This window comes from Phoenix dactylifera, unplaced genomic scaffold (assembly GCF_009389715.1).
Source record: "Phoenix dactylifera cultivar Barhee BC4 unplaced genomic scaffold, palm_55x_up_171113_PBpolish2nd_filt_p 000718F, whole genome shotgun sequence".
NCBI lineage: Eukaryota > Viridiplantae > Streptophyta > Magnoliopsida > Arecales > Arecaceae > Phoenix > Phoenix dactylifera.
Window position 1 is genome coordinate 162,566 of NW_024068097.1, and position 24,116 is coordinate 186,681.

General features: G+C 41.8%; 1 non-coding gene across 1 annotated transcript; it reads left to right on the top strand.

The window, feature by feature from the left end:
* The first annotated feature begins 15,002 nt into the window (after positions 1 to 15,002).
* On the top strand, positions 15,003 to 15,112 carry LOC120106990. Its single transcript, XR_005508989.1, has one exon. It is a non-coding gene; the product is annotated as a small nucleolar RNA R71 (small nucleolar RNA).
* Positions 15,113 to 24,116: the final 9,004 nt, after the last annotated feature.

A 24,116-nucleotide genomic window follows, 5' to 3' on the forward strand; every position in this document is an offset into this window, starting at 1 on the left:
GATCAGCCTAGGGAGACTCTAATTGAGAGTGGGAAATAGGGTTTTCGGAAGAGGACAAAGGGTAAACAGTGCCCTAGATAGCTCACGGGTCCCCCTTTTAACAGTGGGGTCCCGACGTTGGGTCGACTCAAGAAATTTCTTGGGTCGACTCAACGTTGGGTCGACCCTATTCTGGGTTGGGTTGACCCAAGTGCAGAATTTTTCTTTTTCGTTTTGCTTCTAAAATATTTTTCTTGCTTCCAATCCTTATAAACTCTTTATGGGACAATGATACATGAGTAAGGAATCTATAGATAACAAGTTTTGACTCATGTTTCATGGATTTTTAGAAATTGGAGGAATGTATCATGAGACTACTTGCTCCCTTTTATATTTCTTCAATAAAAAGGATCACATATGCCTAATTTCCTCCTTAGCGTGCAGAATCTATCTTCACTCAAGGATTTTGTGAATATATCGGCTAATTGTTTTTCAGTGCATATATGCTCAATACATATGTTTCCATTTTGCACATGATCCCTTATCTTATTTCTATGTGTTTGTCTTTAGGAATGAGATATTTAGGATGTAAGCCAGAAGTGATTTCTAAATGTAGATTCCAAAGATAGTTTTCTAATCAAGTGTAGGTGGAATCTTCCTTAGGTTAATTCAAGAAGTACCATGAATGATATTCAAGGAAGGACATGAGTGGAAATCTACTCTCTCTTCACTAAGTATGAAAGCTTGTTCGTTTAAGACCTTTTGCCCAATTTATTAAGTATTTTATCAACAGGAGAGTAATTTTAATTAATTTTCAGAGTGAAAGATCAAAACTTATATACTTGAAAGTCATATCATCATGTTGGATCATTAACTTTTAATGACTTCAAGGTTCTTTTATGATAAAAAGAGCATTGGGGCACAAGTACCAAAATGTGAATTCATGTAGTTTTTGATACATCTTAGAGTTCTTTTACAAACTTTCTTTTATCCCTTTAGAAAATAAGCACAATTTGATACATAAAAATATGAATTGGCACACAATTTAAGTTCTAAAGATCAAGTCAATTAGGATTCATTAGTGAATATCAAAAGAGATTTTCTAAATCACAGTTTTTATAGATGATCATTGAGGTACGTGTATTTATAGAATTCAATTTCTTAATCACAGTTTTTCAGCAATGTATACATGAAGCTCAATGAATTTTTAAATATCAAAACATAATCATATATTTAAAAATGTTTGCTTGTAATCAAGATCATTGAAAGACACATCATTTAGACCAATATTAGTACATTTTAATGATAAGAAAAGATATGTTTCGGATGCGTATCAGAGCAATCAACCAAGGCATCAAAATTAATTCTGTTTTTCTTACATTAACATTTTATTTAGTAAAATATATCATGTGTTAAGTCATGCATTAAAATACTAAGAACAAGAATGTCAAGGATCAAAATCAGTTCTTTTCAAATAAACTCCCCCTATTTAAATATAATTTCGCACTGATATATTCCTTAAAGTATGTTTTCAAGTGATTAACCATTTTGACTTGATTCTTCTTATATACTTTCATTTACTTTGTCTTTCATTTTTACTTTCTTATGCTCTATACTCTATTTGCTCCCTATCCGGTGGAGTTGGGAAGGGGCACGAGGTACTACCACTAGCCTCCCTCTTGTGCCGTCCCTAATATGCCCTACACCGAATAGTTGGGTCAAATAGTGCCGGGTACTACCACTAGCCTCCCCATTGGCACCATCCCTATGATGAGCAATATAGAAGGGTTAAAATGTTTACTTCGAATTCTTCCTGTTTTAGTGTAATTAATTATGGATTTTATCCCTTCCAAATGTCCCGAATATATTATGCTTGTTTTACTTTTCCTTAAGATTGGAGTATTTGCCTTTGCTTAGATTCTACACCTCTTGAATAATATTCATTTTCTTTTCTTTATCTCTCTTTCTTTTTGTTATTCTCAAGTAATTTACATGAAAGAGCAGAATGAGGAATTAATCTTGTGTATCATACAAACAACATTTTCATTATGTTCATGGATTCATAACTTCACACAAGTTATTTTACATCAACATTTTAAGCATATACTTGTGTATTTCATGGTTATGACATATGCAAAGATATATTCTAGTTTGGGCAAACCATGAAACAATCTCTAAAAGTATAAGTCAATCAATTATAGACATGATATCAAAAATTAATAATTAAAGGCCTCAATCATGCCATAATAAGATTTAAGTTATTGACTTTGCTCAATTAATTTATGAGAGAAGTATCTAGAATTACCATTTCATTCTGCATTCTTCAGTCAAATACCTACTAGATTTCTTATGTATGAACTTTTGGCTGAGGAAGGTCCTCTCTCTTGTTTGCATGTGAATGTTTATTGTACCTTATATGGAGATATCCTTCAAGTTGAGATCTCTCATTTTTCTTGCTCAAGGATCCTGCATTATTAACAAACTCCTTTTCTTTCTTGAAGGAGAGTCATTAGTTTCTTCAAGATGCAAAACATTCATCCAACATATTCTTTGTTTTAAACTAGATGACTCAATATAAGATATGACAATAGTTGCTTGTTGAGTCACTTTACTCAAGAGATTGCCTAAATATAAGCAAGCACATATCACTTGAACTAAAGAGATAGTTTCATTAACCAAGATAGTTCAATGACAAGCATGTGAGCAATGGAAAGATTTATCAAGGTCAAGTCAATTTTTATTTTCAGAATCAATTTAGCTTAGATTCTATCTCCTTAAGATAATTATCAATAAGACATATTAGCTAAGTTTTAATCAATTTTATCTTAATCAGTTGTTTCTATCAAAAATTCAGATTATGATTTATTTGTTATCAATAAAATAAGATTCATTAAAGTTAGATTGAAGTCTTGCCCAAGTGCACATAATGAGCATACATTCTGGTCTATTAGCTGTAAGATGAAATAATTATTCTATCAAGCTTCAATACAGCTTTAAACAATAGATCTACTTTGCTCATCCTTTTCAAATTCTACAAGATGGGGTCATAGATGTACCTTCTTCATGCCAATCTTCTATAAGAATTTTCTTGTGGACTACCGTTGGTCAATGAAGATCCCCTTTCTTGTTTGTCTTAATTTGGAGATTGAGAGAAGATGTTAATTCATTCATCACACATATTTCAAACTCACCTTACATGAGCTAAGTAAAATCTTCATTATAATTCTTCATTAGTAGAACCCAAAAATGATGTCATCAATGCATACTTTGACAAATAAGATATTACAAATTCTTCTTTTTGATGCATAGATTTATCACTATTACTTTCTATCAAAAAGGTTACTTAAGCTTTTATATATCATGCTTTTGATGCTTGTACCAAATCACATATTGCTTTATCATATATGTAATGTGTATTTTTAAGTATGGTGGTTATTTTACATAGATCTCCTTTTTAATGAAATAACCACATAGGGGTGAGTTCTACACATTCATTTGATAGCATATAAAGCTCATAAAGCAAGCAAATGATAATGGTGATCTTTACTTCTAATCATACAAGAATCTCATCAAGATCTATTTTATCTTTTCTTGATTTAGTCTTTTAGTAGTCATCAATTTTTCTTCATTAAGTGCATTTCTGAAAAACTCAATTTGGTTCTAATTATTAACATGTTTTCAGATTGTTATATGTAAAAGATTAACCATATACATATATATAATTTGTTTTTAGTATTTTGATAATAAATCATTAGTCTCATAAAGAATAAAGTGAATTGATACTTCTACAACTAGAAGTTTCATGAATGTTCTATATGCATTGCTTGATGAATGATATCCAAGGATAGAAATATCTTTATCAGATTTGGCATTATTTTCATGGGAACATATCAAGCATAACATGTACGACTGAAAAATATGAGAGATATGCAATAGTTCTTTTTCTATTTTTCAGAAGATCAAAAGAAGTTTTCATCAAAAAATAGATTTAAGAGAGATCATATGTATGACACGCAGTGATGATAGTCTTTTAAAAATTATTTAAGCAGATGACTATCATACATAATTATCTTTTGCATTTCTTCAAGAATTCTATTAACTCTATTTTACTTATGGTGTCCTTGGTGCTGAAATCGTTGGATTTAATATTATTTTCTGTATAACCTTTATCAGGATTTTGGTTTTCAACACTGTGCCATGATACTCTTTATCTTCACAGTTTGGAAACCTTTATCATTTGAAACACTTTTACAAGATTTAGTAAATACAGAAAAATACTTCAGTTTTATTTCCCAAGAATAAATCCAACGTAAGCTTTTGAAAACTTAGAGATGGAAACAACATCTTTAGATTTAGAAAAGATTTTTGTTTGTTTCCTTAGTTAGCATGCATAGCAAAACTTTGACCTTTAAGTAGATAATCTAAGTGGGCCTATGGCAAGATCTTTTGGGAGTAAGTACATACTAGCATGAGTTGATTCTATGTGCCAAGGATGGTTTCTTTAATCTTGGTATTCATAGTGCAAATATTCAAAAGCATACCAAGTACACATTATCATTTTCATGATCAATAAAAAATAATGCCATGGATAAAAATTCTTAATCAAGCATATAGAGAATTCATCGAGTTATTTTTTTAATAAATTAATTAACCATTTTGCAACTTATCCAATAGTAAGTGGAGCATACTATAAAAATGAAGTGATTTGAATATATTTTCTTTTCATAAAAAAAAATATCACTTATATCACAAAAATGATTAATACTTGCAAGTTATGTTTTAATCAACTAATGAAGTAATTTCAACACGAGAAGATGTAAGAATTACTTATTTCATTCTTTCTTTCATTTGAATCATTCTTCTTAGTTACATTCAATTCTTTAACACATGTCTAGAGCACCCATTGTTTAGATAACGTCTTTCATTAGAACCTTGGATAGCTAGACATGCTTGCAGAAAAATAATCATATTTTCAACTTAGGAACCCAAGCTCTTTTGGGTCCTTGTAGGTTAGCTATAATTGTTCCTTTTGGAACCCATATTTTCTTAATAGCTATTTTGTCCATGAATTTACAGATTTTAGTATTACAAGGGATGTATTTCTGTATCCTCTTTGTTGAATTTAACAAACTTAGATCGAACATGAGTAGTAGGAAAACTTCCAGTTTTCTGTTTCTCCCATTTTGGTTTATCAAATTTGTAATGTATAGATTTAGGAACAACAGAAGAGATTTTAATTAGCTTTTGTTTATAAGAATCTGTTTTAGAATAATTAAAAACTGTTTTAACAAACATATTTTTAAAAGATTTTTGAGTGTACCAAGGTTGATATCCTAATGTAACTTTATCAAATTCAGCTCTTTGATTATTTATCATTAGGTTCAGTTTTTCAGAGCTAAGCGTAAATCTTTCAACAATAGGTTTTAATCTGTCAACTTCTTTAGTTAATCTTCTGTTATCTTCTGAAAGTAATTCATTGTCTTTCTTAAGTTTATCATGACTTTCAGTGAGAAGTTGATCTCTTTGATTTAGTTCTTGATTTTCTTTAATTAAGATTTCAGTTTTACTGGTTAGTTTCAGTTTTTCATCTATTTGTTTTTCAATCTTCAAGTTCTTGTTCTTACAAATAAGTTTCTTATATTCTAAATACAAATCAAAAAAGGCATCATGGAGTTCATCAAATGTAAAATTGCTTTCAGTTTCAGTATGTACCTCTTGTGCCACCAAGCATGGATTTTCAATATGATACTGCTCTCCTTCTACACATGATGTTTCAGATTTGTTAGTGCATTCATATTTGTCTTCAAGCATATCCCATATTTCTTTAGCAGTCATGCAAGAAGATATGCAATTAAACTCATTCCTATCTAACGCACAATATAATAGGTTCATGGCTTTTGAATTTTGTTGAACCATTTTCTCATTATGTCTAGTGTTTGTGTGTGTTCCATTGACTATAATGCTCCATAAATTATAATCAACTGATTGTATAAAAATCCGCATGCGTATTTTCCAATGTGTATAGTTTATGCCATTAAATGGTGGAGGTCGATCAATTAACTGTCCCTCTCCTAGGAAACTGTCTATTTGAGTTGTCATGATCTTTGGCTCTTTGACGGTTAGGTCAAAACCAAAAAAAAAAAAAAAAGGCAAGGAATTATAGAGCACCTGCTCTGATACCACTTGTTGCCCAAGGTGACAATCCAAGAGGGGGGGGGGGTGAATTGGTTTCTTCTAAATTTTTGGTACTTTTAAAACTTTCTTAATTAAGTGTGATGGATGCTCTCTTAGGTTATTTAAGTGAGTTAATCTAATGCAAGAAGAGAAGATAAAGCAAGAAAAAATGAAAGCACAAACGCAATGCAAACACACCAATATATAGTGGTTCGGTGCTCTCCTTAGCACCTACGTCCACTCCCCAAGCGTACCCTTGGGAATTCACTATAATCTTGCGGATTACAGTTGGATTGTTTTCCGGGCTCACAATCCAAAAACCTTGTTGGTTTTACGGGCTCACCAACGAACCTATACACTTGGTTTTCCGGGCTCACCAAGAACCTTGTTGGTTTTGCGGGCTCACCAACGAACCTATACAACTTTGGTTTTCCGGGTTCACCAAAAACCTTTGTTGGTTTTGCGGGCTTACCAACGAACCTTTGTTGGTTTTGCGGGCTTACCAACGAACCTTTACAAAGTGTTTAAACAAATGAAAAGAAAAGATTTAAACTCCTAGATGAGCATATAAAGCAATATGAACAACAAGAAGAGTTAGAAAGAAATTATCGCTTTGAAGTCGCTTTGCTCTTCTTGGTCAAGGAAGCTTCACTCTTCAATGGGGGAAGGAGCTCTTAATGCCTCCAAGAACACAAAAGAGCATAGCAAAGCTTGCCAACACTTTAATTCATTCATAATAATCCCTTGGTTACATATGGCAGCCTTTATATAGGCTTCAAACTAAGCTATTGGAAAGGACACCATCCCCTTTCCAAGGCAATAAGTAAAAAACGTTTTCCAAGTCACAACTTCCAAGTTACAACTTCAAAATAATAAATGACACAACTTTCAAGGTTCCTAACTACGAAGTACATGAATAACTTAGGAAAAACGAGTTGACAAGTCAAAACTTCATGTACAAGTAATTAGGAACACAACAAGACTCAAGCCCAAAAGTACCCACGAAAAATGGGCCTAAATAGCATCTCCACGTGGATCAGCCTTGTTTAATGGCTCCAAGCTTTGTTCTTCAGCATTTACTATGTAAAGATAAGTGATCAATCTTGGTGAAGCCTTAGAGTCTTCTAGAGCAGCCTCCTTCTCTTGAATTTTCATGACTAGTCCATATAAAGCTTCTTTCATTTGTTTTGCCCTTGCTCTAGTCATTGGACCTCCAATTCCTTGTAATGGATCTTTGGAATTAGCTTGAACCATTCGGCCAGCCCCTTGATCTCTATCATTCCCTCCCTCCTCGAAAGGATTCGTCCTCGAATCACCTACATCAAATAAGGATAAATCAGCAACATTAAAAGTAGCACTAATATTACTATAGTTGCTTGGCAAATCCAGCTTGTAGGCGTTGTCATTGATCCTCTCTAAGACTTGAAAAGGTCCATCTCCTCTAGGCTGTAGTTTGGATTTTCGTTGTGTTAGAAACCGTTCTTTCCTCATATGCACCCAGACCCAATCATCAGGTTCAAAAACAATCTTTACACGTCCTTTGTTGGCTTGCTTAGCATATTGCTCATTCTTCTTTTCAATGTTAGCCCGAACCTTGGCATGTAAATCCTTCACAAATTCTGCCTTTTGCTTTCCATCAAGATTAGCACGTTCTTTAGTAGGCAAAGATAGAATATCCAAGGGAGTTAAAGGATTAAAGCCATAGACAACTTCAAAAGGTGAAAACGAAGTAGAAGAATGAACAGTTCTGTTGTATGCAAACTCAATGTGCGGTAAACATTTTTCCCATTGCCTTAAGTTCTTTTGAATGATGGTACGTAACAAAGTAGTGAGTGTCCTATTAACTACTTCAGTTTGTCCATCCGTTTGAGGATGTGCAACAGTAGAAAATAAGAGTTTAGTTCCTAATTTATTCCACAAGGTGCGCCAAAAATGACTTAGGAACTTCACATCTCTATCACTAACAATTGTCTTAGGCAAACCATGCAAACGAACTATGTCTTTAAAGAACAAGTCAGCAATATGTATTGCATCATTGGTTTTAGAACATGCAATGAAATGAGCCATTTTGCTAAATCTATCAACAACAACAAATATGCTGTCCTTTCCACTTTGAGACCTTGGTAATCCTAAAACAAAATCCATAGAAATATCAATCCAAGGTTGGTTAGGCACGGGTAAAGGTGTATACAAGCCATGTGGTAAAACTTTAGATTTCGCTTGTCTACATGTAATGCATTTATCATAAACAGCTTGCACATCATGCTTCATGTTAGGCCAATAAAAATGTTCATGCAAGATATCTAAAGTCTTTTGCACACCAAAATGTCCCATCAGACCACCCCCATGAGTTTCTCTGACAAGCAATTCACGGATAGAACAAATAGGCACACACAACTGATTTTTCTTAAATAGAAATCCGTCATGCCTATAATACTCACCAGATGCACTCTTTTTGCATGTATTCCATGTTTGGCAGAAATCAGAATCATTGGCATACAAGTCCTTAATCAATTCAAAACCAAGTAACTTAGTTTGCAAGGTAGTAAGTAAAGCATACCTTCGAGACAACGCGTCAGCAACGATATTTTCTTTTCCATGTTTGTACTTGATGAAATAAGGAAATGTTTCTATGAACTCCAGCCACTTAGCATGCCTCTTATTAAGCTTACCCTGGGATTTCAAGAACTTCAAGCTCTCATGATCAGAATGAATGATGAATTCCCTTGGCCACAAGTAATGCTGCCATGTTTGAAGAGTTCTCACTAATGCATAAAGTTCTTTGTCATATGTTGGATAATTCAAGGCTGCCCCACTTAGCTTTTCACTAAAATAAGCAATTGGTTTTGAATCTTGCATCAAAACAGCTCCTATTCCAATTTCGGATGCATCACATTCAACTTCAAAAGCTTTATCAAAGTTAGGCAAACTTAACAAAGGTGCATTAGTTAGCTTATCTTTCAAATCAGTGAAAGCTTGTTCATGCTGATCATTCCACTTAAAAACAACATTCTTTTTAACAAGTTCATTTAAAGGTGCAGCAATAGAACTGAAATTTTTAACAAACCTTCGATAAAAACTTGCTAAACCATGAAAACTTCTTACCTCGTTCGCATTCTTAGGTGTAGGCCAGTCCCTGATTGCCTTCACCTTCTCCTCATCCATGCTAATACCTTGAGAACTAACAACAAAACCAAGAAATACAACAGATTCCATGCAAAATGTACACTTCTTAAGATTAGCATATAATTGGTGTTCTCTCAATTTGCTAAAAACAGCATGCAAATGTTGTTCATGTTCATCCAAGTTCTTACTATAGACTAAAATATCATCAAAGTAAACTACCACAAATTGACCTATGAAAGCACGCAAAACATGATTCATCAATCTCATGAAAGTACTAGGTGCATTAGTTAAACCAAAAGGCATCACTAACCACTCATACAATCCATATTTAGTTTTGAATGATGTCTTCCATTCATCTCCCTCTTTCATACAAATTTGATAGTAGCCATTTCTCAAATCAATTTTAGAAAACAAACAAGAGCCATGTAATTCATCAAGCATATCATCTAATCTTGGGATAGGATGTCTATACTTAACTGTTATTTTGTTGATGGCTCGGCAATCCACACACATGCGCCATGTTCCATCTTTCTTTGGGACTAGGATGACAGGAACCGAACATGGGCTAAGACTTTCTCTGACAATTCCCTTTTTCACCAGCTCATCCACTTGCCTTTGGATTTCCTTTGTTTCTTCGGGATTAGCTCTATATGCAGGTCTGTTTGGAATGGTAGAACCGGGCATGAAGTCTATTTGATGCTCAATGCCTCTTAAGGGTGGTAGTCCATTAGGAATCTCTTTTGGAAATATGTCCTCAAATTCCTGCAATAAAGTCACAACAACACTAGGCAAGGAGGGGTTAAGATCGTTAGTAGAAAGATAAACATCCTTGTACATAAGTACAAGTAGTTGCTGTCTTGAGAACATAACACTCTTAACCTCATTTTTTTCAGCAAACACACTCATTTTTTTACTTTTCTCTTTTTTTTGAATACTATTCTCTCTGCTCTCAATCTCACTCCTTTCATTTGCATTTTTTCTCTCGGACTCACCTTCTCTCTTTTTACACTCTCTCGCTATCCGAATCTGATCTTCATAAGCTTGCAAAGGTTTGAGAGGGGTTAGGACTACAGTGCGGTTGTTCATCATAAAAGAATAATGGTTTTTGTATCCATTGTGTGTAACCTTCCTATCAAACTGCCATGGTCGTCCAAGCAAAATATGACTAGCATGCATTGGTGCCACATCACAAAGAATCTCATCTGTGTATTTGCCAATTGAAAATGAAACGAGCACTTGCTTGTTTACCCTCACTTCTCCACATTCATTTAACCATTGCAACTTGTATGGATTAGGATGCTTTATGGTGGGTAACTCCAGCTTATCTACTAACAAAGTACTAGCAACATTAGTGCAGCTTCCGCTATCAATAATCATGGTACATACCTTTCCCTTCACATGACATCTAGTATGGAAAATATGTTCACGTTGCTCCTTATCACCATCATCCTTAGGCTGGATGCTTAGTGCTCTTCTTGTCACCAACATATCTCCATGTACAGGTTCTTCAATGTCAATATCACTGCAATTTTCTAAGGGTGGCATCTCATCCTCACTTGAACTAGCACTTTCAATGTCACCATTCTCCAACATAATCATAATCCTCTTGTTTGGGCATTGGGAAGCAATATGCCCAAATCCTTGGCACCTAAAACACTTAACATTACGTGATTTAGAAGAAGTGTTAGTTTCGGTTTTACCTTTTGAAATAGCAACCGAATCTTTTGGCTTTGCATCTTCTTTTGTTTTTGAGGCAGATTTGTTATCCTTCCAATTAGACTTCCATGTGGAACTAGAAGCCAAACCCGATTTGGATCCTTTGGACTTGATTTGCTTTTCTATTTTGATGGCCTTGTGCAACAGCTCCTCCATCTCCACATAGTGTTGCAATTCAACCACATCAGCAACCTCTTTGTTTAAGCCTCCAATAAATCTTGCCATGGTAGCCTCTCGATCTTCCTCTATATTAGCTTTAATCATTGCCATCTCCATTTCTTTATAATAGTCTTCCACACTCATGGAGCCTTGAACTAGCCCTTGTAACTTTCTATGTAAATCTCTATAGTAATGGCTAGGTACAAATCTCTTGCGCATTACCAATTTCATATCTTCCCATGACCGAATTGGCCTTTCTCCAATCCTTCGCCGACTAATCATCAATTGATCCCACCATATGCTTGCATAATCCGTGAACTCAACGGCTGCCAATTTCACCTTTTTCTCATTTGAATAGTTGTGACAATCAAACACATGTTCAACTTTTCTCTCCCATTCCAAGTAAAGTTCGGGATCATTCTTTCCTTGAAAGATAGGAATCTTCATCTTGATGCTGCCCAGATTATTATCTTTTGAATCATTGGCCTTCTTTCCCCTTCTAGAGTAAGATTCATAATCTAAATCTTCTTCATCATCTTCAAACATCTGCCCCCTCAAAGGTTTGATTCTGCTTGGTGATTCCAAATCATCCATTCGTGCACCAAGCTTAGTAAGTTGATCAGCAATGGCTTTCATCCATAACTTCATATCAACATCTGGTTGTTCACTACCTCCACTACTCATCTTTGTATGCTGCAATCAAAAGATTAGTATAAACAGAATAGGTCCTCACACACTCCTCTCTCGGGTGGACACTCTTTTATGGCTTTTTCTTGATGATGAACTCACACTCTTGCCTTTTACCACTCAAGCCAGCCCTCTTTATGTTCTTGAAAGAATCAAAATCAACAAATCACAAAGAGCGATCAGATGGATGGTGGCAAATCTCCAAGAAAATCAGAATTTTAAGGACTTCGATGAGGCAAATGGTACTCACAAGAAAAATTGTCTTAAAGCATCAAGAACATAAGAAGACTTCAAAAGGAAGTAAAGGATATGTAATAGAAACAACTAGAAAGCAAGGAGAAATAAGAACAAGCTAAGCAGCCTTGTAATACGTAAAACGGTCTTGTAACAAGTGAAACAACCTTGCAACAAGGGGTCTTCAGCTTTGGAACAAGTGAAACAGCCTTGTAATTAATGCCCCTTAATCAATAACCTTCTTTCTTTCTTTCTTTCTTTCTTTCTTTCTTTCTTTTCTTTTCTTTTTTTTTTCGTTTTTTTTTTTTTCGTTTTTTTTTCCGTCTTTTTTTTTTTTTTTTTTGAATCAAACTAAGTAACAGAAGATTAAAGAACAAAACAGATTAGAGGAAACAAGAAACACAAGGAACTGAAAAAAAAACAGAAATAAGAGAACGAACAAAGAAACTTAAAGAAATAAAATAAGAACAAAGGAACAAAGATGATAAAGGATAAGTAACCTGATTTCAAGAACCAAAGCTCTGATACCAAATGACAAGAACCCACCAGGAGACCTGCCCTAGGAACCCTTGAATCAATTTGCTATACTTGCCCCGAGATCGCTAGAAAAAACAAGTTGTAGGAGATCAGATTAGAACTCTAAGGAAACTAAGTCCTTAAAACCCTAATCCTTGAAGACGCCACAATGGTTGATCACTCCCTTTGATAAGTCAGAATTTTGTATTCTAATCCAAGAACACAAAAGAGCATAGCAAAGCTTGCCAACACTTTAATTCATTCATAATAATCCCTTGGTTACATATGGCAGCCTTTATATAGGCTTCAAACTAAGCTATTGGAAAGGACACCATCCCCTTTCCAAGGCAATAAGTAAAAAACGTTTTCCAAGTCACAACTTCCAAGTTACAACTTCAAAATAATAAATGACACAACTTTCAAGGTTCCTAACTACGAAGTACATGAATAACTTAGGAAAAACGAGTTGACAAGTCAAAACTTCATGTACAAGTAATTAGGAACACAACAAGACTCAAGCCCAAAAGTACCCACGAAAAATGGGCCTAAATAGCATCTCCACGTGGATCAGCCTTGTTTAATGGCTCCAAGCTTTGTTCTTCAGCATTTACTATGTAAAGATAAGTGATCAATCTTGGTGAAGCCTTAGAGTCTTCTAGAGCAGCCTCCTTCTCTTGAATTTCCATGACTAGTCCATATAAAGCTTCTTTCATTTGTTTTGCCCTTGCTCTAGTCATTGGACCTCCAATTCCTTGTAATGGATCTTTGGAATTAGCTTGAACCATTCGGCCAGCCCCTTGATCTCTATCAGTTTGCCTATACTAAAGACGTTCAGTTCCAAGGTCATATTGCCAAAAGAAAGCTTCATGACACTATTCCTACAATTGATCAATGCATTAGAAGTTGCAAGGAATGGACGTCCTAAGATGACCGGAATCTGAGATGGTGAATTGGAAGCCGGATGTGTGTCCAGTACGATAAAGTCGACAGAAAAATAGAACTTGTCTACTTGGACCAACACATCTTCGATAATTCCTCTAGGAACCTTTACTGACCTGTCAGCTAATTGTAAGGTGATAGCTGTTGGCTTCAACTCATCCAAACCGAGTTGCTCATATACCGTATATGGCAACAAGTTCACACTCGCTCCCAAATCTAGCAATGCTCGCTCAATCCTAAAATTGCCAATGATGCACGAGATAGTTGGGCAACCTGGATCCTTATATTTAGGGAGAATGTTATGCTGTAAAATCACACTCACATTTTCAGCCAGAAATGCCTGCTTCTTGACATTTAATCGACGTTTGACAGTGCACAAATCCTTCAAAAATTTTGCATATGAAGGCACTTGTTTGATTGCATCAAGAAGAGGTACATTGACTTTTACTTGCTTAAAAACCTCAAGAATTTTAGAGTTTGGTTCAAGCTTTTGCAAGGGCTTTAATCTTTGTGGAAATGGTGTTGGAAAAGGACATTTAATTTTTTCAGCAGAGGTTGGTGCTTCAGTTTCTTCGTTATCCTTTTCTTTTGTCTTGGGAGGGTCAGAATCAGGCATGACTTGTGTTTGTTCTAAGACTGGTCGGTCAATAACTTTTCCACTTCGCAAAGTTATTATACTCTTCGCTTGTTCTTTATGCGAAGTTGAAGATGATACATTGCTACCACCGTAGACTTGAGGATTAGGTTGTGGTTGAGCTGGTAGCTTACCCTTCTCTTGAGCACCTAAAGCAGTGGTCAGCGTCGTCAATTGATTTCTTATTTCATCATTGATTTTAGCTTGACCTTGCATGAAAGATTGCAAAGTTTCTTCGAGACTGGGTTTTTGAGGGGGTGTGTGTGCATAATGAGGTTGCGGAGGTGGAGGAATTGGGTTATATACTTATCGAGGTTGGTCATTCCTCCACCTGAAATTTGGATGGTTCTTCCATCCAGGGTTGTAAGTACCCGAAAAAGGATTATTGAAAGAATTTTGATATGTATTCATAACATTGGCCTGATCGTGCAAGACTTTCTTGAATGCGGGTATTGTGGGGCAATCAGTGGCGAGATGGCCAGGCATCTCACAAATCCTACAACACTCATTGTTATGTTCTACGGTCTTGACGGGTTCGATCCTTCTAAGTTCAATTTCCTCTACCTTCCTAGTAAGGGCTGCCATTTTAGCCTGAATATCATCCTGAGTACTAAGGTTATAAAGGCCCCCGTGTCCAATGCTAGTAGGCTTAGGCAAAGATTTATTCACTCTATCCCCTATATCCCATAATTGTGCAGTCTCTGCGAGAGAGTCTAAATAGTCCCATGCCTCATCGGGTTGCTTTTCCAAAAATAGACCATTGCACATGGTCTCTATAAATTGTTTTAACTGTGGAGACAATCCTTCGTAAAAGAAACTAATGGTTCTCCATGTTTCAAACCTGTGATGAGGACAAGAGAGAAGCAAATCTTTAAATCTCTCCCAGCATTCATAAAATGTTTCATGGTCTTTTTGTTGGAAATTACTAATGTGCCTTTTCAAAAAGTTAGTCCTTTGTGCGGAAAAGATTTTTTTCAAGAATTCTCTTTGCATATCATGCCATGTTCCTAGCGATCTAGGTCTCAAGGAGTTCAGCCATGTTTTGGCTTTATCCTTTAAGGAAAAAGGAAACAAGGTCAATTTAAGGACGTCTTCCGATACATTTGGCACTCTAAATGTGATGCTAATTTCCTCAAAATTCTTAAAGTGAAGATAAGGGTTCTCGGATTCCATCCCATGATACTTGGGCAGCAATTGAATTACTCCTGATTTGATTTCAAAGTGTCCTACATTTTCAGGAATAGTCATGCATGAAGGTTGACTAGTCCTAGTAGGGTGTAAATATTGTCGAAGTATCATAACTGGGGGTCTACCTTCATCACCATGGTGACTTCCTACATCGTCATCAGCCATCTCACCAGATCTAAGATTTTGCCAAAGAGTTTCAATAATATGATCTAAGAAATTGTCAAATGTTTGTCAATTCAGGCGCCCAGTGTTGTCCCTATTCCAATCTAGCATACAAAGTTTCAGAGTTTATTTATTTATTTATTTATTTTTTTAATGATCATCCTTGATCTTTTCTTAAAGTTCTTATCAATTTTCGATTAGCAACAAGGGTTAATGAGATATGATAATAATAAAATTCTGATTCTAAGAAAAAAATAATTTAAACATAGAAAATTCAAAACAGACAGCAGCAAGGTTTCAGATTAATTTAATGATCCTAAAAATCTCAGAATGTCCATCAGACCGTTTCGATGAAAGAAAATGTGTCCTGCACTTGCCGACTAAATTTGAGTCCAATTAGACGGTGAATTACTATGATATCAGAGATTGATGCAAACTGTGCAGGGAAAAAAAACAGCAATAAAGATTCAATTTTTTTTTTTCGAAAGAAAAAGACTAACTACTAAAGTACTAATTAAATCTAAAATTATACTAATAACTCAGCCGTTCTCCGGCAACGGCGCCAAAAACTTGACGCGCTCGCAAAATTGCTTTCGCGAAACTAATCTCCCAAGTATCAGAGAATCGCACAAGTAGTAAATTCTCAGGAGTCTGAGGTCGAATCCTCAGAAAACGAAATATATATATGAGATTATTTAGTATAATTTTAGATTAATTAATTCAATAAATTTGTGGATTAAGATGATGTTTTGATTTTGTGAAATTAAAAGTAGAGAATAATATATCAATAAACAAAGTTCTATGAAATAAAGATGGTAGGGATTTGGAATCCCCCTTGATGTTATTGCATCTAAGAAATAAACTCTATGGTTCTTGATTAAAAATGAATGGTAGGATAGATCTAATCATGATATATGTTTCATGAACATATGAACTCAATTTCTAAGCATTCATCGTGCTCACTACGTCTACGACGAATCAAATACTAAAGCAATCCATATATCAATAGTCATAAACCATTAAAGAACTATCTACGAAATAACTACGCATGGATCAAGAACATATCAGTGAATGTAAGTCATTCAAAGCAAAAGTTTAGAGTTTACTTCAAAGAGTAATACATCAAAGGTTCCTCCATCACCCTTCCTAAGATATCAGCCACTCATTTCACACATTAATCCCCTTTCATTTTTCCTTTTCTTTTTTTTTCTTTTCTTTTGGCCCGAAATAGAGTATCCCCTGTTTCTCCCCCTCCCTTCCTTCGATAGCAGCGGCTCTGTTTCTTCCGAATGAGGGATACTCCGAACGCCCCCCAGCCGAGAGAATATATCAAGCTAGCCATCAGCTCCCCTCCTTGCACGCGGTGGAAACGGACGCTGGGATGGATCTCGGGAGATTGCGGACACACTCGAAAGATCGTGATCGCATGCATCGCGGGATGATGGGCTGCACGCGGACGGCTGGGAAGCGAGTTGCTCGTGGACGCTAAAGCTTGATCGCGGGATCTGGGTGGCTGGATCGCACGGGATCTGGGATTCGGAAGCTGGAAAATCCCTGGGAAGAGGCGGAAGAGGCATGCGTTCATGAGGAGCTCGGACGTGGACGGTAGAGGAAGCTAGGACTCGTGAGATGAACGGGATGAGCGGACAGGATCTGAGGAGGCTGGAATGGAGATCTGATCACGAACGGAAGGAGGATTGGAGCTGGGATCTGTTGGAATGCATGGGAGATGAACCGTGGATGGCTGCGGGATGATCACACGCGCTAGGAGAAGCTGTGAATGCGGAAGAGGTGGACGGCTACAGGATGCTGGGAGGTTGAGGGAAGCTGATAGCAGAAGATTCGCACGCGGACTCGAGGACCTGAGATTCCAGAAGATTGCTGATTATGTGGCTGGAACTTGGGACGCTCTGGTAGCTTGGCCTTGAACACGGGATCTTTGCTGGGATGAGGTGCGGACGAGGCATGGATCACAAGCGGAGAAGACGGACTGCTGGCGCTTGGGCTAAGATGCAGAAGAAGCTGGGTCGCACGAGATGCTGGGAAAGAAAAATGGTTCGCGGGAGGGAGCTAACAGCGGAAGAATGTGGAGATGGAGCTGGCTCGCGGACGGTTGAGCTTGGGCTCGTGCAAGAAGCGAACTCACGGGGTGACGGCTGGGATGAATAAACCATGAACTCCAAAAGCCTTTGAAATGGGGAAAGAGGAGGATGGTCGTTTCTTCCACGCGGGCGGACATGTGGAATAGATGCTGGCTTGCAGATGCTTGGGCTTGCAGAAAAATGAAGCTGCGAGGAAGTGGACCGCTAAACTTGACCTTCTTTTAGCGTGCAACTGGGGTCGACCCATGCGGTTGGCTGGTCACCTACAGTGATGCATCTTTTTGAACCCAATGTGCATTTTAGCTTTGATTTCCGATCACCTGCACCCCACAAAAATATAATATTAATACAGCACTTCTATCATTAATTGTTAGCAATAATACTAATTTAAGTGATGTATAGATCGCACTTTTGTGCTCTCATCAGTGCTCTGATAGGTATACATGGGTGTCACCCTATTTTTAATAGGACCGAACCCATGTAGGAGTGGAGACTCCCCCTTCAATTGGTATCAGAGCCAGGTTAAATGTTTAAACAATTTATGCTTAAAATAATTGTAATTAAATCTGAGATTTATAAATATGTTTAGATCATATCTGTTGCTGGAAATTGGACCCGGGGGCAATCTTCGGTCGAGGAGAGGGAGCGGAAGGTGGTTACTCACGGCAAGGCGGTGGTCCGTCGACGGGCGGCGTCCTCCGTCTGGGGCGATCGGAGAGAAGGAGCGGCTGGTTCCCGTGGCTGGGCGACGATCCGACAGTGGGCGGCGTCCTCCGTCTGGGTGCCTGCACACGAACCGGTGGCCGGGTCTTCCGGCGCCGGCCCTCCGACGCTCAAGTCAGGGAGGGGGCAAATCGTGTAGAGTAGAGGTAAACAGTGCTTGTCCAGAGTATCGATTTTCCAACCCCCTTTTATAGACCGGGGGTCGGTTTACCTGCGATGTAACGGGGCGAAGCCATAGTACGGCTCGGCATGTCGTTCAGGTCGGCGCTTGGTCAGGCGAATCATTGCACTGATGTCGGCGATGAGGGCGTCGTACAACCCGAACTAGCACGCTACCAGGCGAATTTATTGCATCAGTGTCGGAGGTATGGCCGAGATCAGAGACTTATCACAGTCGACTAGACTCTGCTGGGCTTATTTGCCGTGGAGAGCTGGGAGTCCGTAGATGACAGGAGTCATGTGCATTAATTGTTGAGTGAGCCGGAGATCCACATTTATTGTGGAGTAAGCCGGAGATCCGCATTTATTGTGGAGTAAGCCGGAGATCCGCATTTATTGTGGAGTAAGCCGGAGATCCGCATTTATTGTGGAGTGTGCCGGAGATCCGCATTTATTGTGGAGTGTGCCGGAGGATCACAGCGGTCATGCGCAATAAATGCCGGAGGGGCGTCATAGTACGGTCTCTGGCCGGACCTCGGAGACGTACGGCCGTAGTAGGTGGCTGACAAAAGTAGGCCTCGGACATTGGGGTTTCTCTTAGGTTGGAGGTTCCGAGTTCGGATGCCGACTTCGGCCTTCCAGGGTCGACGATTGTGCGGCTTCTTAGGGGCATTCGTGTCATTTGGGAGAAAAACCTTATTCCCCCAACACTACCCCCCGACTTCCGAGTTCGAGCGGCTTGTGGGCTCGGACGTAGGAAGTAAAGTCCATCGTTAAAGTTGGGGGGCGAACTTCGTCCGCACCCTCATGTTTCTTGGAATTTTCATGGTAGGACCTGCGCCCTTGGGCGTTTCGAGGTTACTTTGTTCGGCGAATTAATGATGGGGTCCATATCCCTACGTCTTTCGAGGCGACTATAGCAGGGGCGGTGTCTCTTGGATTACCGAGGTTGCTTTGCGAGGCGGACCCAGGATGAGGGTCCTCGGGTTCAACGAGGCGGCGCCTCGGCCCCACAATCGAGAGTTCCCGCTCATCAATGAGCGTGCCATTTCGGGTTTCAAAACGGACACGCGGCATGACCAGGGGTCGGACGCTTCCGATTTCGTGTTACCGGGTCATAATTTCGGGGGAGTGGAGGCCACACCGGGGCTCCACGTGTCCCAGATTTTATTAAACGAGGGGAGCGGGGGTGCCGTCCGCTCATTCTTCGAGGCGATGGGATTCTGTGGACCCATAATGAGGTCCCGAGATCCGATGGGACAACACTTTGATTTCGTATTCGATTTATTGATCCGGAGTGGATGCAGTGCCTCGGCCTCAGAGGTCGCCACGTGGCGCAGCCCGATCGGGGGATGGAAATCGACCCCATCGATCTGGGCCGTCAGGGGGGTCTATATAAACCCCACGAGTCTGCCCTAAAGGTCTTGTTTGGCTTCCCCTCATTTTCGTCGTCTTTTTTCCCTTGTTTTCTTCCTCAACCGAATTTTGCCGGCGGTGCCCGGAGCAATTTCCGGCAATGTCCAGTAGGTTTTCTTCCTGTTTTCACTAGAGTTTCCTCTTTTCTTTTCCTCGCCAACTTCCATTTTCTGCTCTTAATTTTTACTCCATTCTTCTGTGAGAATGGGTCTCGGTCCCGAAGAAGTTGGGTCGAATATGTCAGAGGAGGAACTGGAGACAATCCGCTCCCGTTTCTTCTTCCAGCCCGGGTTTCGTCTTGAAACCGCAGGGCCGGGGGACAGGATGACGCAGCCGCCCCCAGGTCGGATCGCGGTTTACCGCGAGACACTCTGGGCGGGCCTGCGTTTTCCCACCCATGGGTTCGTGAGCAGCTTGCTGGCCGAGTACCAGCTCGTCCCGGCGCAGTTGGCTCCGAACTCATGGAGGACCATAATCGGATTTTTGTCCCTGTGCCTCGGGCACGGGATCCCGATCATGGTAGGCCTTTTCCGCCGGTGTTTTCTGTTAAAGAAGAACCCGGCGGACGCAGGGTGGCTATATTTCGCCTTTCGGGGCGGTATGTCACTCTTCCGGGGCGCCCCTTCCTCGATCCATGAGTGGAAGTTGAAGTTTTTCTTCCTGGCGTCCGCGGCGCCTTGGGGGTTTGAGCCGAGGTGGGGACACCCACGGCTGAAGGCCCTCAACAGACTCTCCGAGCCCACGGAGAGGGAGCTGAGGATCCTAGACTCTGTGCGAGCCCTCGGGAGGGGCAACGACCTGACCGAGCTCCTGCGGGAGGACGCCCTGGCGAGCGTGGGTCTGAGCTCGGCGCGCCCCGAGGGTAAGGGCGGCTACGTTATTTTCATTCTTTGTCTTTCGCTTTTACTGCCACTGGCCTGACACTTAATAAAATTTTTGATTTCAGATATTTCCCGTATGCCGACCAGTAACACGTCGCTTTTTTCCCGCCTGAGGAGGCGGGAGGCCGAGGCCGGGGGGCTAATCCCCAGCCTCGGAGGAGGGCGAGGACAGACGGCGCTTCCTCGTCGGCCGGGACGAGTGGCCCCGAGGCGGGGGCCCCTGCAGCCGACCCGAGGCGGGAGCGGGTGGTCAGTGGTGCGGGCCCATCGGCCCCTCCTTGCCCTGCCCCCCTTGCCCGGCGGGGGGAATCGTCCGCGGCCCGGCCGCAGCAGCCAGGACCCGGGCCTGCCCGAGGCCCCGAGGCGAGCGGCTCCGGGACCTCGGGTTCGATCGTGCCGAGCTCTTCCCGAGCTTTCCGAGAAGAGTCGGTTGAGCCGGACTCTTCCATTCCTGAGGGGAGCTCGGCCTTTCAGGACGCCGAGGTCGCACGCTCCATGTTGCGGCGTGCAGTGCTTCCAGCGGACCGGGCCGTGTTCCGGGGGATTTCGCTGGAGGAGGTCGCCGGCAGTGCTTACTGGAGCACCGCCCGGGTAAGTTCCCTTCTTAATTTTCCGGAGTTATTAGCGTGCATGCGTGCCTTTCAACTCACAATACCCTCGCTTCTTCTTTTTTTTTTTTTTTTTTTTTTTTTTAGCATATTCTCGAGCTCGACACCATGGCGTTCCTCGCCCACGGGTATCGGGAAGAAGTTCGGCAGCTCGGTCAGCAGCTGGAGCCGGCCAAGAAAAGAATCGCCGAGCTAGAAGCGGTGTCGGCCGCGGCCGAGGCTCGGTGGGCGGCCACCGAGGCCGAGCGCCTTGCCGTGGTGGGGGCGCTTGAGGAGGAGAAGGCGGCTCACGCCATGACCAAGGCAACCATGCGCGGCACGGAGGCGCGCTTGGGGGAGGTCCAGGCCAGGGTCGCGGCCCTCGAGTATAAGGAGAGGGCCCTTCGCCTCCGACTCGAGCAACTTGAGGCCCGGGAGAGGAGGGCTCTCGAACGAGCCGAGCACGCCGTGGAGCTCTTCAAAGAGTCGCAAGAGTTCCGCGACATGTTGGAGGAGGAGACGGTCGACGGTTTCCTTCGAGGCTTCGAGAACTTCCGAGAGCAGGTGCGCCTGTACTGCCCTCAGTACGACTTCTCGACGGTCCGTCCGAGGGAGGACCGGGGCTGGGGGTCCGACGTGCGAGCCCTTCCCACCATCCTGACATCCGAGGCGGGAATATATGAGCAAGACCCCGCCGAGCCTTCGACGGGGGTAGCCGAGGCGGACGGTGTCATGGAGGTGGCTCTGGCGGCCGAGACGGACGCTGTCCCGGAGGTGGTGCCCGAAGCTCCTGCTCCCGACCCCGAGCCTGTTCCGGAGGAAGGTCTTGAGGTCATCAATGTGCCGGACGACCCCCCGGATGTGGCTCCCGCCGCTTAGGACTTAGCATATTTTTCTTTTCTTTTTCATTGTATCCGGGGTCGGCCCTTGAGCGGCCGACTTCCAATTTTGTAATTGGCCTTCCGGCCCTTTGTTAATGAAAAAGTATTTTTGCCATTCCGTGTTCATCTTTCCCTCTGTTGTCGTGACCGAGGCCAGGGCCTTAGCGAACCGCCTCGATGGCCTAGCTTTGCATTTTAATTTCCGGGCTGCTTAACGAAGTTGCCCTTCTTCCCGGGCTATGTCTTAGCCTTCTCGGGTTCCAGTCATCCCGACGAAGAGGAGCTCCGAGTCTTGAGTTTTTTAGAAAATTTCTCTAAGTCCTATAGCTCGGATTTGGGAGTCGTGGAGGTCATTGCGTTTAGCCTTTAGGGAAGTCCCAAGGCGTCGAGGTCGGGCCTTAGCCCTTTAACTAAGATCGGACTAGGTCTGTGCGTGCCGCTAATCGGGGAGTTTAGTCGGGTCTCCGAACTTAACTCCAAACCCCTCAGAGGGAGCGCGGGCCAATAGGCAGGTTATTACCGAAGGTTTTCGTAGTTATTGTTCTCGGACTCTGCCGAGGCTTCGGTGAGCAAGGCTGGGGTTTCCAGAGATTGCCTTGGTACCCGTGTTTGGCTGGCACATTCGTGGCCGGGACCACTTTTTCAGCCGGACGTAGGAGTTTACGTCGAAGAGCCGAGTTGGGCACTAATTTATGAAATCCTCTGTACCAGTTTCGGAGACTTGACGAACGGTGCATGCATAATATAATTAGGAGGTCGATCCTAAGCCGACCCGTTAGAGAGGCCCGACTTTGGGGCGAGATAAGGCTCCAACATTAAGATTCCGCTCAGCAATATGTAAATAAAATTTGACAAGGAGGGCGTCCAGTTGAATGTACCTCTTTCATTCTCAGAGTTATGCTTCGCATGGTGGAGTAGGCTGCTTCCCTTCCTCGTCGACCTGCGGAGTCATTTTTGACTTTAAGGGGGCTCGGGCTTCTCACGGACCCGACAGCACCCGCCGAGGTTGAGAGGGCTTGGGGAGACTTTATTGATTTGTAGCTCTTTGCGAGGTCGAGGGAGTTTGAGACCCTGTGGTCGGACCTCGGGGCACCTCAACTTTGGTCGAGGGATCTTGTGTCAGGTCGGCGGGTCTGCGGACGCTTTGCTGACCTGTGGTACCTCCCGAAGTCGAGGGAGTCTGATTCTCTACGGTCGACCCTCGGGGCATCCCGACCTTAGTCGAGGGGGCGCTACGGGGGGCCGCGAAGGTACTACCCCGTTGTTGGTGATGAGCGCCACGGGGGGCCGCGAAGGTACTACCCCGTCTTCCCGAAGTGTCGAGGGGTCTGGGTACGCACTGTCGACACTCGGGGCATCTCGACCTTAGTCGAGGGATCGCTCGCTTCGGGGATCGGGGATCGTCGACCGCTCCTGGGGGTCCACTTCGTGGCGCCCCAGGTGGAGCCACCCTTTCCACCCCTCACGGCGCCTTCCCGAGGTCGAGGGAGTCTGGTTCTCTACGGTCGACCCTCGGGGCATCCCGACCTTGGTCGAGGAATCGTTCGTCAGGTCGAGGGGTCTGGGTACGCACTGTCGACCTGCGACGCTTCCCGAGGTCGAGGGAGTCTGGTTCTCTACGGTCGACCCTCGGGGCATCCCGACCTTAGTCGAGGAGGCGCTACGGGGGGCCGCGAAGGTACTACCCCGTTGTTGGTGATGAGCGCCACGGGGGGCCGCGAAGGTACTACCCCGTCTTCCCGAAGTATCGAGGGGTCTGGGTACGCACTGTCGACACTCGGGGCACCTCGACCTTAGTCGAGGGATCGCTCGCTTCGGGGATCGGGGATCGTCGACCGCTCCTGGGGGTCCAC